The following is a 15,374-nucleotide window of genomic DNA, read 5'->3' as shown; positions in this document are numbered from 1 at the left end:
CCAGCAGAAGAATAGTGAGTGCAGCTCTGGGGTATAATACAGGATGTAACTCGGGATCAGTACTGGATAAGTAATGTCATGTATGTACACAGTGACTGCACCAGCAGCAGAATAGTGAGTGCAGCTCTGGAGAACAATACAGGATGTAACTCAGGATCAGTACAGGATAAGTAATGTCATGTATGTACACAGTGACTGCACCAGCAGCAAAATAGTGAGTGCAGCTCTGGAGTATAATACAGGATGTAACTCAGGATCACTACAGGATAAGTAATGTCATGTATGTACACAGTGACTGCACCAGCAGCAGAATAGTGAGTGCAGCTCTGGGGTATAATACAGGATGTAACTCAGGATCAGTACAGGATAAGTAATGTCATGTATGTACACAGTGACTGCACCAGCAGCAGAATAGTGAGTGCAGCTCTGGGGTATAACACAGGATGTAACTCAGGATCAGTACAGGGTAAGTAATGTCATGTATGTACACAGTGACTGCACCAGCAGCAGAATAGTGAGTGCAGCTCTGGAGTATAATACAGGATGTAACTCAGGATCAGTACAGGATAAGTAATGTCATGTATGTACACAGTGACTGCACCAGCAGCAGAATAGTGAGTGCAGCTCTGGAGTATAATACAGGATGTAACTCAGGATCAGTACAGGATAAGTAATGTCATGTATGTACACAGTGACTGCACCAGCAGCAGAATAGTGAGTGCAGCTCTGGGGTATAATACAGGATGTAACTCAGGATCAGTACAGGATAAGTAATGTCATGCATGTACACAGTGACTGCACCAGTAACAGAATAGTGAGTGCAGCTCTGGGGTATAATACAGGATGTAACTCAGGATCAGTACAGGATAAGTAATGTCATGTATGTACACAGTGACTGCACCAGCAGCAGAATAGTGAGTGCAGCTCTGGAGTATAATACAGGATGTAACTCAGGATCAGTACAGGATAAGTAATGTCATGTATGTACACAGTGACTGCACCAGCAGCAGAATAGTGAGTGCAGATCTGGGGTATAATACAGGATGTAACTCAGGATCAGTACAGGATAAGTAACGTCATGTATGTACACAGTGACTGCACCAGCAGCAGAATAGTGAGTGCAGCTCTGGGGTATAATACAGGATGTAACTCAGGATCAGTACAGGATAAGTAATGTCATGTATGTACACAGTGACTGCACCAGCAGCAGAATAGTGAGTGTAGCTCTGGGGTATAATACAGGATGTAACTCAGGATCAGTACAGGATAAGTAATGTCATGTATGTACACAGTGACTGCACCAGCAGCAGAATAGTGAGTGCAGCTCTGGAGTATAATACAGGATGTAACTCAGGATCAGTACAGGATAAGTAATGTCATGTATGTACACAGTGACTGCACCAGCAGCAGAATAGTGAGTGCAGCTCTGGGGTATAATACAGGATGTAACTCAGGATCAGTACAGGATAAGTAATGTCATGTATGTACACAGTGACTACACCAGCAGAATAGGGAGTGCAGCTCTGGGGTATAATACAGGATGTAACTCAGGATCAGTACAGGATAAGTAATGTCATGTATGTACACAGTGACTACACCAGCAGCAGAATAGTGAGTGCAGCTCTGGAGTATAATACAGGATGTAACTCAGGATCAGTACAGGATAAGTAATGTCATGTATGTACACAGTGACTACACCAGCAGCAGAATAGTGAGTGCAGCTCTGGGGTATAATACAGAATGTAACTCAGGGTCAGTACAGGATAAGTAATGTCATGTATGTACACAGTGACTGCACCAGCAGCAGAATAGTGAGTGCAGCTCTGGAGTATAATACAGGATGTAACTCAGGATCAGTACAGGATAAGTAATGTCATGTATGTACACAGTGACTGCACCAGCAGCAGAATAGTGAGTGCAGCTCTGCAGTATAATACAGGATGTAACTCAGGATCAGTACAGGATAAGTAATGTCATGTATGTACACAGTGACTGCACCAGCAGCAGAATAGTGAGTGCAGCTCTGGAGTATAATACAGGATGTAACTCAGGATCAGTACAGGATAAGTAATGTCATGTATGTACACAGTGACTGCACCAGCAGCAGAATAGTGAGTGCAGCTCTGGTGTATAATACAGGATGTAACTCAGGATCAGTACAGGATAAGTAATGTCATGTATGTACACAGTGACTGCACCAGCAGCAGAATAGTGAGTGCAGCTCTGGGGTATAATACAGGATGTAACTCAGGATCAGTACAGGATAAGTAATGTCATGTATGTACACAGTGACTGCACCAGCAGCAGAATAGTGAGTGCAGCTCTGGTGTATAATACAGGATGTAACTCAGGATCAGTACAGGATAAGTAATGTCATGTATGTACACAGTGACTGCACCAGCAGCAGAATAGTGAGTGCAGCTCTGGAGTATAATACAGGATGTAACTCAGGATCAGTACAGGATAAGTAATGTCATGTATGTACACAGTGACTGCACTACATGTATGGTAGGTGTACAGAGTATATATCTCAGCTGTTGGTCTCTCTTGGCCATTTCTCTGTATGTTATAGGCTGGGAAACAGAATCTTAATCAGCGGTCCGGGTGATATGAAACCCAAGAATTATGTAGCAAAGCCTCATTTGCAAAACTCATTATCTAAACCTATGCCTTAAGATGTAATGAGATTTCTCTTCCTTGATTATTCTTGTGATGTCTAAACCGTAATTATTCAAGAACATCTTCATTTAGAAAAAGTGAAAAAAATTTATATAAGAAAATATAAAAAGAGGGAAAAAGTGAACATTATTTCAAGCTATCACAATCTTAGCTCCGGACTTAGCGGCAGACTATGGGGCGGCCATTTTGAATTACACGGTCTACTCATTGTATAGGTGTACAATACAGAGGGCAGAGCCTCCAATGATGTAATGGGGGGCCAATGGTCCTGATGGACAGGGGGACCCAAATCTCTAATCCCATATTTGGTGCTGGGTCTCTGGGAAGCATCCTACCATGATGCAATGTTTAATAGTGACCTAGGCACCTGTATAGCAGAGGTCATGGGGCACCTGATGTAAACAGAGTATGATATAGCGGTATTATATAATGAGGCGCCATAAGACGTTGCCATCCGCACTCTGAACTTCAAGAAACTCAAGTTTAGGTGGTATCTTACAATGGGGCTCATTTACTAAGGGTCCGTCGGACGCATTTTCGTCGGGTTTCGCATTTTTTTCCCGTTTTTCGTTAAATTGCCCCGGGTTTTTGGCGCACGCGATCGGATTGTGGAGCATCGGTGTCGGCTTTCATGCGACACAAATCGGGAGCGTGGACGTCGGACAACCCGACTGAATTCGGACAAACTGCGGAATTTAAAAAGCAAATTGTGTTGCAAGATCAGCACTTACATGCACCGGGAAGAAGAAGGTGAACTCCTGCGGACCTGAGTGGGGAAGCGACAAATGCAGGAAATTGGACGCACGATCTTAGTGAATTGCGGCAGACCCGAATCCTAAACGGACAACGCACAGCAGATATCGCAATGGGACCGGGTAAGTAAATGTGCCCCAATGTGTCTATTATTGTTTTTTTTATCAGGCTATTACAATGATATTTCTTTGGCGTTACCTATTATGTTGTCCTTTTATGGCTTTGTACCACCGTATGACCTAAAAACTAAATTTTGGAAAATAAAATTGCGAAAATTTGCGAGATTTTAGGTTGTATGACGGAGAATAAATTATAAAACAGAGAATATTGCACTGATGTTTTTGGAGCTCAGGTGTAATATAAAAATATAATATATTGTATCAATGTGACAAAAAAAAGAAATCTGGTTTCTATGGAGAGAATTAAAGTTTAAAAAATCCTCAATTTTGGGCAAATTTGTGTAGAACTTGTTAGATGTGTCTGATACTTCTCCTGCTGCACCGGTTGACCGTTTTCTTTGTTTTAGATTTTAGAATTTTGCATAATGTCTGTCATAATAATAATTAGATAATAAGATAATTTTTCATCTATTTGCTCCGACCCTTTATTCTAATTTTTAACACACCTTATAAAATTGGTGCAAATGACATTCCCACTTTTTGTTTTTTTTTGTTGTTTTGTAATGGCTCCGTAAATGTGGTCATTACGAAATATTCTGCTCCTGTTAGATTGGTATGTGTCCCTCCGGCTGAAGCTCCAGATCCTTCTGAGAGAACAGCAGCCCAGGATAATCTCCTACCCGAGGATAATCTCCCTCCTTCAGGCTGGCAAGCCTCTACCTTACAGAGCCTGACCTTTTCCAGGCTTTGAATCTGGACTGTGAGCTTCCTACACCAGACTGCATCCAACCGACTACCTCGGATGTTGGCAGATAGGACACTACCACACTTGCCATCAGGGCCGGCTCCAGGTTTCAGTGGGCCCCTGGGCGACAGAGCCTTAGTGGGCCCCTCCTTGGATCACCCTCCAGTGACCACACTGCGCCCCCTCCCCCTGCGGACACACTGACCCTGGGGACACACTGATCCCCCTCCACCCCCCCCCCCGGGGATACACTGATCCCACCCCCTGCGGACACACCGAAACCCCCCTTTCCCCTGCGGACACAATGACCCCCTCCAGACACATTGAACCCCCCCCTCCCCCTGTGGACACAATGACCCCCCCTGCTGACACACTATCACCCCCCCCCCCGTATACACACTGACTCCCCTCCGGAAAAGAAAAAATTCACCTTTCCTGGTCCCCCCGGAGCAGCGCCTGCAGCCGTCTTCGGCCTGGGCCTCCCGTACGCGCCGGCTCTGAAGCCGGCAAACGTGATCCGATGACGCCATCATGTGCGCCGGCTTCAAAGCCGTCGCATACCCTGCGGAGCGCTGCATCGTGGGAACCGGGACAGGCGAGTTTTAGATTGTGCCTCTATGCTGCGCTCCCGACCAGCGCAGCATAGAGGCAGAAAAGCGATCGATCCCGATGGTGATCAATTGTACCAGTGTCTTATAGCGACACTGGTACAATTGATCCGGGGGCCCGAGTGGGCCCCTCCAGTACCCCGGGGCCCCGGCACTTGCCCGGGTTGGCCGGGTGCTGGCGCCGGGCCTGCTTGCCGCATTAAAGTTTTGTAGACTAAGTTTGATGTTCTACATCTTGTCTCCATGTGCGCTACCTGGCTGCCACTAATATCATGGGCCTCCCCCTCTCCTATCTACCTGGGGATTCCTACATCACACATATATACCCCAGAGAAAAAAACTTTGCATCTTATTGTGACCTCCCCCTCTTCTTGCATCCCCTTTCTGGATCTGCTCAGTGTGGACAAGTTCTGTTCCACCAGGACCAAGCGACCATGACCAGTCCAGTGCAAGGCACTCAGGTACCATGGGAATCCAGCTGCCCCGCGCCATTAGGTCATGCCCCGGTGCGAGGACGTTGCATTATCAACCACAAAATTCCACCAGTTTTTGTCTTGATTGATATTTTCACCCGGGGCCTAAATCCTTCATCGCTAACAGGTAGCGTCTTCCGTGTCGTCAGCATATGGCAGCCACATGGACCCAGCCAGTGTTTGTATAGAAAATAAGTATGATTTACTGCGTCGCCATGTCAGAGCAGCTGCGGCAGAACGAGGGGGGGGAAAGTCATCGTCATAATGGCGGTATAATGAACTGTTAAACGATAATGAAGTTCTTATCGAATTCAAATGTCCCGTCCTCATGAAAACCAAACAAATCCATCATGATTAATACGGCGGGTACCGGCGAAAGCTAATTAATTGGTAATGAGAGCGCGGTTATTTATAGGGAGAGGGCTCACAATAGAGATTAACCTTGTGCACGCCGAATTGCGTAGGAAGCCTCAGAATACCAACTAAGGGAAGAATTACAAGAGACAATCCTAATGATGAGTGACAGAGACTGGTGCAAAGTCAAAGCACCATATAACCCCCCATTTTTTCCAAATTGCGTGGAAGATTCTATATATATCAATGTGCTAGGACACTCTGTATACAGACATATGTTCTCAAGCGTGGAGCAGAACCAGTATAAAGAGAGACCCGAAGTATCAATGGCTCTTGCTGGTGACCACTCAACTTTTCCAGAACCAGATGTAACGGAACGTACAGTCCCCTACAAATGCAGCGTGAAATATTAATATTGTTGTTTTGCTCGCTTGGCTGCCAGGGACATTGTGATAGACGCCCCAGCGCCGGGCACATAACTCATTGCCCTTGGATTATAGGAAAATGATCCGCGCCGCTCATGGACTCACTAATTATAAAGAATCAGAAGCGTTTTAACAACTTCAGCTCGGAACACGGTAATAGAAAATCTATGAGAGGAGAGCGATACACAGAAACAGAGAAGCAGCTGAGACTGGAGACGTGTTCTCTGCAGGTGATTGATGACCCCGGGTCAATGCAAAATCTTTACTTTCTCAAAACTATAGCGGCTGAAATATAACTAAGCAGAACCTGGAATAACACCAGGAAGCAAAAGGGGATGGGGTATAGCTCAGGGGTACAGCTTACCCACTATAAGACCCCAATTCTTGTCCTCACACTTCTTAGCTCTGTGCTCTCTGATTTTCAGCCCCTCCCCTCTGCTGAGTGACAACTGCAGCAGGCTTCTGGTTGGATGCTACAGTAATAAATTAGAGTAGGCGGGGCTGTGGGTGGAGAAGATCGATGCAGAGAGCTACACAGCAGTGTGAGGACACCACAACAAGCAATATCTACAGGTCTAAACTCTGATTGCAAGTAACTAGAGCGGAACTTTGTGATGTTCACTACAAATTACTAATTTTTGGTACATTTAGGAACAATGACAACTGTATTTCCGCTCCAATCTCAGTTCTGGGGAACGTCACTCAGCATAGATAGCGACATTCAATTAGTGGAGGACAAGTCAAGGTCAGAAATTTCCTGCAGATTTTAACTCATTTAAAGGGGAATGATGTTTTCTGGGAGATTAACTTTTTTCCAATCCGTCCTGACATCTCGTATAATCTTCTGGCTTGAGTTTTCTCATCTCGTTCTCGTGATCTGGGGTCAGCTAAGCCGCGGCCCCCCGGCCCCCGTGTCTGCGAACCTTCCCGCTCTGGATGGAGGATAGACGTTTGTCACATTTTGTTGTACCAGGCTCAATCCTTTCTTCGCCAGAACAGTTTTGCGCGATGATAACAACACAATGGGCGCGTGGCGCGGAGAGGGCGAGGGGGGGGGGGTTCATTTATTTCTGCCTTTGTCTGACGCTCGTTACAATGCCAGGGTTTTGTTTTCTGCCGTACAAGTGCAGGTTGGATAAAAAGCAGAATTATGGAGGATTAAACCTGCCTATTATACGTCTCCGCAGCGCACCGCGAAAATCTTGTTTAGTTTTCTGAAGGATTGTTTGTTATTGTCGTGTTAACCCCCCGAAAGCCAGAGGCAGGAACAGACAAAAGGGTCACAAGTGATAACGACCCTCTATTTGATTTATAAAGCGCTGCAGAATATGATGGCACTATATAGAGTATTATTATTATATGCAAGTAACAAATCACCATCATCATCCAAAAACATTACAGGCAAAATGTGATTTATTGTACTTATGGCCGCCAAAATCAAAATAATGTACAGTTAATAAGTTGTAAAAGGTAGGGAGAGGGTAGTGACAACTATCGCTAACAGAGCATGATCAAACACTACATCATATGCACAAGACTAGAACTACTATAATACTGCCCCCTATGTACAAGACTAGAACTACTATAATACTGCCCCCTATGTACAAGAATATAACTACTATAATACTGCCCCCTATGTACAGGAATATAACTACTATAATACTGCCCCCATGTACAAGAATATAACTACTATAATACTGCCCCCTATGTACAGGAATATAACTACTATAATACTGCCCCCTATGTACAAGAATATAACTACTATAACACTGCCCCCTATGTACAAGAATATAACTACTATAATACTGCCTCCTATGTGCAGGAATATAACTACTATAATACTGCCCCCTATGTACAGGAATATAACTACTATAATACTGCCCCCTATGTACAAGAATATAACTACTATAATACTGCCCCCTATGTACAAGAATATAACTACTATAATACTGCCCCCTATGTAGAAGAATATAACTACTATAATACTGCCCCCTATGTACAAGACTAGAACTACTATAATACTGCCCCCTATGTACAAGACTAGAACTACTATAATACTGCCCCCTATGTACAGGAATATAACTACTATAATACTGCCCCCTATGTACAGGAATATAACTACTATAATACTGCCCCCTATGTACAAGAATATAACTACTATAACACTGCCCCCTATGTACAAGAATATAACTACTATAATACTGCCTCCTATGTACAAGAATATAACTACTATAATACTGCCCCCTATGTACAAGAATATAACTACTATAATACTGCCCCCTATGTACAAGAATATAACTACTATAATACTGCCCCCTATGTACAAGAATATAACTACTATAACACTGTCCCCTATGTACAAGAATATAACTACTATAATACTGCCCGCTATGTACAGGAATATAACTCCTATAATACTGCCCCCTATGTACAAGAATATAACTCCTATAATACTGCCCGCTATGTACAAGAATATAACTACTATACTACTGCCCGCTATGTACAAGAATATAACTACTATAATACTGCCCCCTATGTACAGGAATATAACTACTATAACACTGCCCCCTATGTACAGGAATATAACTACTATAACACTGCACCCTATGTACAGGAATATAACTACTATAACACTGCACCCTATGTACAGGAATATAACTACTATAATACTGCCCCCTATGTACAGGAATATAACTACTATAATACTGCTCCCTATGTACAGGAATATAACTACTATAATACTGCTCCCTATGTACAGGAATATAACTACTATAATACTGCCCCCTATGTACAGGAATATAACTACTATAATACTGCCCCCTATGTACAAGAATATAACTACTATAATACTGCCCCCTATGTACAAGAATATAACTACTATAATACTGCCCCCTATGTACAAGAATATAACTACTATAATACTGCCCCCTGTGTACAAGAATATAACTACTATAATACTGCCCCCTATGTACAAGAATATAACTACTATAATACTGCCCCCTGTGTACAAGAATACATAACTATTGTATTACTGCCGCTATAAAAGTCGGCCATGTCTGTCCCTTTTCCAGGTGTTGGACACGATATTCCCGTCTTATCGCGCTGATGTTTTTGTGGATATAATTACCACTTTTCTCAAACAACATTTCTAGGACAGAAGTTAAAGTGTCTCTTTGTTACAATGTGTCGGCTTTATTCTCCCTTCTCCACTTTCTCGGTGATAAGCGACACTTACCGATGTTTTCTATCAATAATAGAGTTGTAAGTGGCCGTTCAGTAAGTAGAAGATGACAGCGGGGTGACCCTTTATACCCCTCCCCCCTCTGCTACAGGTCACATCTCCGCCGCCATATTGTTTGCTCTGACGATACAGAGAGAAAATTCTAAGTATAATCCTGAGCGCCAGCGATGTGCCGACCGATGGAATACAACAATTCCCCGGAGTCCTTGTTGCCCTCAGGTTGTAATTCGCACTTGACCTCTTGCGCTCAGTGATGGAATATGGGCATTACTAACGCCGCGGCCTACAATGAGCGGTAATGACTCCTCCACAAATGTTCTCGCAGCCGCTGTCGCCGTGGATTCCTGCGTCCGCGTTCTTAACGCTTTGTTCGCGAGATCCGTCCTGATATTTTTACCATTACCCCCCCCCCCCCCCTCCATTCTCTAATTGACACGGCGTGGTCTCGGAAAATTGCGGATGCAAATTATCTCCTTGAAAATGTGTTTTTAAAAATCATTTCTCCGGAGTCATTAAGTGAAGTGGATGAGAGTCTTCCAGTGGCCGGAGAATCCGGAGGAGGGATTTTTTTTTTTTTCTCTATATTATAGATTTTTTTTATTCCCATCAATTCTTATCCGTCGCTGACCACTTATTCCCTCCGCAAATCTGTAATCCCCCCTCCCCCACCTCCAGTACTAATTGTCCGGAGAGTGGGCATCGGTGGGGAGCCCAAAATTTTCCAAACAGATAAGACTATTTCTATAAATCCTAGACGCTTACTTAGGGCTGAGGGTCAGGAGACGCGTTCTCTCCGCTAAAATTATTCCTCACCTCCTGACTGTCATTTGTAGCACAGGAATATTTGCATAAAAACGAGTCAGGAAAAAAAAAAATCACTGTAAATTACTAAGATTCACACAAAAGAAGATGTCAGCTCCCCGGTCCCAGTCTCTCGGCCCGTGTCGATCATTCAACAATAGGGAAGCGAAATAGGAGGGGACCCAAAGTTAGAATGGGGAGGGGAGTCATGGGGGGAGGGGAGGGGGATCCCTCCAGGGCATTGATTAGTATTGTGTTCACCCCTTCATACATTGTCGCTCTCGTCACCTCTTTGCATAGTACATGAATCGGAAGACAATGGTCGTACCTACTGTGACACGTTTAGAGCCAGCGGAATATTGCTCACACTTGTCATTAACATCTTGACATCTTTAGTATCTCGTTGGTGTCAACAGCTCAATTAGTGCGATATATATAGAATTTAAAAAAAAAGAATGAAAGTGCAAAAATATGGGGGAAAAAATTATAATTTTTTGTTGGGGCGGGCACTTGATTTGATACATAAATTCCATAATATACGTCCACAGCCGGGGTGTATGGACAAGGTACAGGACACCATACGTGGCCTGCAGGAGGAAACGGTTTGTAGGGAACTCATTGACTGCCCAAATAAAGTTAAGCCACAAACCACCGGGAGCACAGGCCCCATTAACCCTGAACCAATATTCGCTGTTAAAAAAAAGACACAGAGACTTGTATTTAAGTTGAACATATGGGTTGACATAAGGGTCGGCCACAGCTTTATATAGGTTAAACCATCATATAAACATTTCTTTTCTTTCTTTTTTAATAATATTTTTTGTATTATCTTAAAACATAATTTGAACAGGTAAACAAATTTAAATAACAAAAAACAAAAGTGCAACAAACCCTCCCACCTTTATGCCTGCCAGCCAATGGGCATGTAGGCCAAATAACCCAACTAACCGCCAGCTGTGACAATCGTAACGCCGAAAATACCTTTCACAAGGGAGGGTGGGTGGGAAACGCAATCCGGAAAGAGGGTGAGTGACGTCTGCAGCCCCTATTTAAGCTATGCTCACTTCCTGTACCACCCACACACAAGCCCGCCCCTAGTCACGTATCCCCCACCTCCCTCGGATACGCAGGGAGACAGAAAGGAAAGGAAAAACCACCTCAGTCAAAGAGGGCCTATTCCTGTACTTATAACCCAGTTAACCAAGACACCTTTGTGCAGTCATTAGCCCAACGGCTATACGCCTCCGGGCTTGCAAGGAGCAGATTAATCAGAGCTTGTACACTAGTTTTCTAGTGTTGTTACGATTCCTGGTCATGCGCCGCGCCACCATGTGCCAAACAGTAGTACAGTGATGGCAAACCTTTTAGAGGCCGAGTGCCCAAACTACAACAAAGACCCGCTTATTTATCGCAAAGTGCCAACACAGAAATTTAATTTGTGATTTATACTCCCTGCTCTGTCACGGTTTTCATTGATACCAGCACCTGAGGCACCAATAAAGCAGAAAATAGTCCCAGGTAGAGCTGTCACTTTAATATAGCTCTGTGCACAGCAAGTCCTGGGCTGTCTGGGACTGCAGGAAGATACCTGGAGTCATCTCTGGTGATGGCCTGAGTGCCCACAGAAAGGGCTCTGAGTGCCACCTCTGGCACCAGTGCCATAGGTTAGCCATCACTGCAGTAGTAGATTATAATATAAGCTGTTTTCAGCGGCAGCCAGGGAGCCAAGGCTTCTAGGGGGCCCTTGGCCACACAAACTCCTACCAAATTTTGTACTGAGAAGGACCTTCACCCATGAAATCCGTCTACATCTTTTTCTGCTTTCAATACATGTGTACACAAGAGCCATTTCAGGACTTTTGAAAGTCTTCCAGAGGTCCTGAAACAGCAGATTGAAAGCAGCCAAGATGGTGAACTCTGTTGGACCTGATTTTAGAAGCAACATTATTCATTATTTCTGGTGCACGGTCTTAATGAATCACCGCACACACATTATAGATGGACAATGCACTTTTAGTGAAGTTGAGTGACAATGTAAGTAAATGTGCCCCAGTGTGTACTTATCGTGGTTTAACTACCAGGGGGTGACGTAACCCACTTTTGACTGTGGTGCCCATTGACTTACCCGAAGCGGATCCCATTACCTCTTGTCAGATGATGTCCTGTGGTCTGAGATGGTCCAATGATTGGCCAAAACAAGTCCAACTAGGAGGAGATGAAGAAGACCATGAGTATCAGAGTAATGTGGGAACCAGAAAAAAGGTAAATACACTCTGGTCCTTTTTTAAACCTTGGACCCCACAGGATGTTCCAGATTTCTTGGAAAATCCCTTGAAAGTAAAGCAGTCAGGGCTTTTGAACCATAAACTAAGGAGCAGAGGTTTAGTATGTGGCTATGGCCGGCCCTATGGTGCATGTGTATTACAGCGCAGACATCGGGAGCACCAGCTCATCCGAGTCATCTTTAGGTACCGTTAACTTTTTATAACCCATCTCTGGACAGTGGCAATATATGGTAATTTTGGGCACTTAAGTCACCAATCCATAAGGACCTGAGAGCGGCTTTGTGTCCCAAATCACCTAGACAGGTTCCCTGTGGAAAGACGGTGTATCTAAGCTTATCCTCCTGCTGCTCATTTGTTATTGATGTCTCCTCCATGCTTTACACTGCAGCCTATCTCCTGGAGATCACCTGATGTGTACGAGCACCAGAGAGTCGCATTGTCTTACATCGACTCTGTATATATAAGTCATAGCAATGCCCAGCCAAACTCATCTCGCTAAAAGTATTTCCAATTACTGCAAGAAAAGCTTGTGGTTTCTCAATTATGAGGAGCGTCTCTAAACTTGCAATCTGCTAATCCTCGTCCTTCCTATCCAGGGAAATGAACTCCGGCTATTTCATGCGGCTGCACACCCAATCATATTAAATGGCCTGTCCAATATACAATAAGGAATCCGAGTCTCTTATCAGTACTATTATTACCACCAACCATACTCCCATAACATAGCGCCACATACTGAAGTGTCATGAAGAGGAACCCGTGTACTGGTGAGACCTGTCATCTACACAAAGACCAGGATCAAAGGCCAATTCTGCTCCTTATTCATATTAAAATTAGCAACACGTTTCCAAGTCAAATGGTAGAGACACCTAATAATAAGCTTTTTCTATATTCATATACATATCATCCAAGAAAGCTCCTTCCATTATACTTCAAAAATGAGAAGAGATTCCCTATACTAAAATACTGCCCCCTATGTACAAGAATATAACTACTAAAATACTGCCCCCTATGTACAAGAATATAACTACTATAATACTGCCCCCTATGTACAAGAATATAACTACTATAATACTGCCCCCTATGTACAAGAATATAACTACTAAAATACTGCCCCCTATGTACAAGAATATAACTACTATAATACTGCTCCCTATGTACAGGAATATAACTACTATAATACTGCCCCCTATGTACAGGAATATAACTACTATAATACTGCCCCCTATGTACAAGAATATAACTACTATAATACTGCCCCCTATGTACAGGAATATAAATACTATAATACTGCCTCCTATGTACAAGAATATAACTACTATAATACTGCCCCCATGTACAGGAATATAACTACTATAATACTGCCCCCTAAGTACAAGAATATAACTACTATAATACTGCCCCCTATGTACAGGAATATAACTACTATAATACTGCCCCCTATGTACAGGAATATAACTACTATAATACTGCCCCATATGTACAAGAATATAACTCCTATAATACTGCCCCCTATGTACAAGAATATAACTACTATAATACTGCCCCTATGTACAAGAATATAACTATTATAATACTGATCCCTATGCGCAATTAGTGATCTACTTTTAATATCATTCCTACTTGTACAGTGTTATATTTGGAATATCGTCCCCTTTGGTCCCTGTAATAAGTGATGTTCCTGGCACTATGTATGTGGTTGCCATCCCTAATCTCTTTTGTGCCCCCTGTGCCAGTTTGGTCGGTGTTTATCGTATTTCCTCCTTGCTCCGAGGCGTTGATGCTGCATTGAGGCTGGGACGAGTTTCTCTCCTCCGCTCCTATATCATCCTGTTATCCTGCTGGGTTGGAAATACAGGAGTTTTTTTTAAATAATTTCGGGCATTTACAACCCATCATAACTAATTCAAGGGAAAATTACCCTGCGCCGTAAATGTCAGAACGGGAGCCAAATGCTGTAAAACTAGTTAAATGCAGAGGAAATTGAGAGAGGACCACAATTTAGCAGCCGGGCCCTGTGTGCAGCACCTCGTATACAGAGGGCATCGCTGTATCCTGCGCGCCTCATGATAAATGTAGACATGAGAGCGAGTATGACTATGCAGAATAATGGCCGCCATTCATCACTGGTATCCCGATTGTTATTAACTTTACGCTTCCATAATGTTGTCTCCTCTGTTATTTTATGTTATCAGTGCGGGAGAAATTGAAAAATAAGAAAAATTGATAAAGTCTCCTCTTTAAAGGGATCTTGTCCACAATAACAGTGGTGGCGGCCATATTGTTTACATCCCACATGAAGAGAAACACAAAAATACAACCCAGGGCAGAAGGCCTCATGTTCCATAGCAACCAGGACTCCGCATTTGAGGCCTTCTTCAAAAAAATCAGCGTGAAAGGCCTTAGCTGCCCATAGTAACCGAGAACAGGCATTGATGTTCATAGCAACCAATCAGAGCTCTGCTGTCATTTCTCAAACTTCTCTTGAACAGTATAAGCAGCACTGTGATTGGTCGCTTTGTGCAATGAGGCCTACACTGTTTTTCTTGATAATTGAGGCCTATGGAACAGTCCCAATGGACAATAACATTTACTAATGATAACATTTTCTTATGTTGCACTAAAAATGTGTGTGCACAGCCCAGGCCCACGAAAAGTTTGCTCAAAATATGGGACAATGATAGCAGTTTTGGGACTATTAGCAGGTGTGCACCATACACTAGCTAAAAGTCTTCTGTCAGTGAGAAGTTTACACTGGCGCTCAAAAGTTTGGGGTCACCCAGACAATTTTGTGTTTTCCATGAAAACTCACACTTTTATTTTTCAAATGAGTAGCAAATGAATAGAAAATATTGTCCAGACATTGACAGGGTTTCAAATATTTCTTTGGT

At 43.3% G+C, this 15,374-nt stretch overlaps 1 long non-coding RNA gene across 2 annotated transcripts in view; it reads right to left on the bottom strand.

Moving 5' to 3' along the window:
- Window positions 1–14,879, bottom strand: part of LOC140103789 (uncharacterized) — a 106,662-nt gene extending 91,783 nt beyond the window's left edge. For both annotated transcript variants that reach the window (XR_011850179.1, XR_011850180.1), the window contains exons 1-2: window positions 14,805–14,879; window positions 12,324–12,403 (exon numbers count right to left, since the gene is read on the bottom strand). This is a non-coding gene — a long non-coding RNA (uncharacterized lncRNA). The remainder of the gene's footprint in view (window positions 1–12,323; window positions 12,404–14,804) is intronic.
- Window positions 14,880–15,374: the final 495 nt, after the last annotated feature.

Source organism: Engystomops pustulosus, chromosome 10, assembly GCF_040894005.1.
Source record: "Engystomops pustulosus chromosome 10, aEngPut4.maternal, whole genome shotgun sequence".
Classification (NCBI taxonomy): Eukaryota; Metazoa; Chordata; class Amphibia; order Anura; family Leptodactylidae; genus Engystomops; species Engystomops pustulosus.
This window is presented reverse-complemented; position numbering and strand designations above follow the sequence as displayed.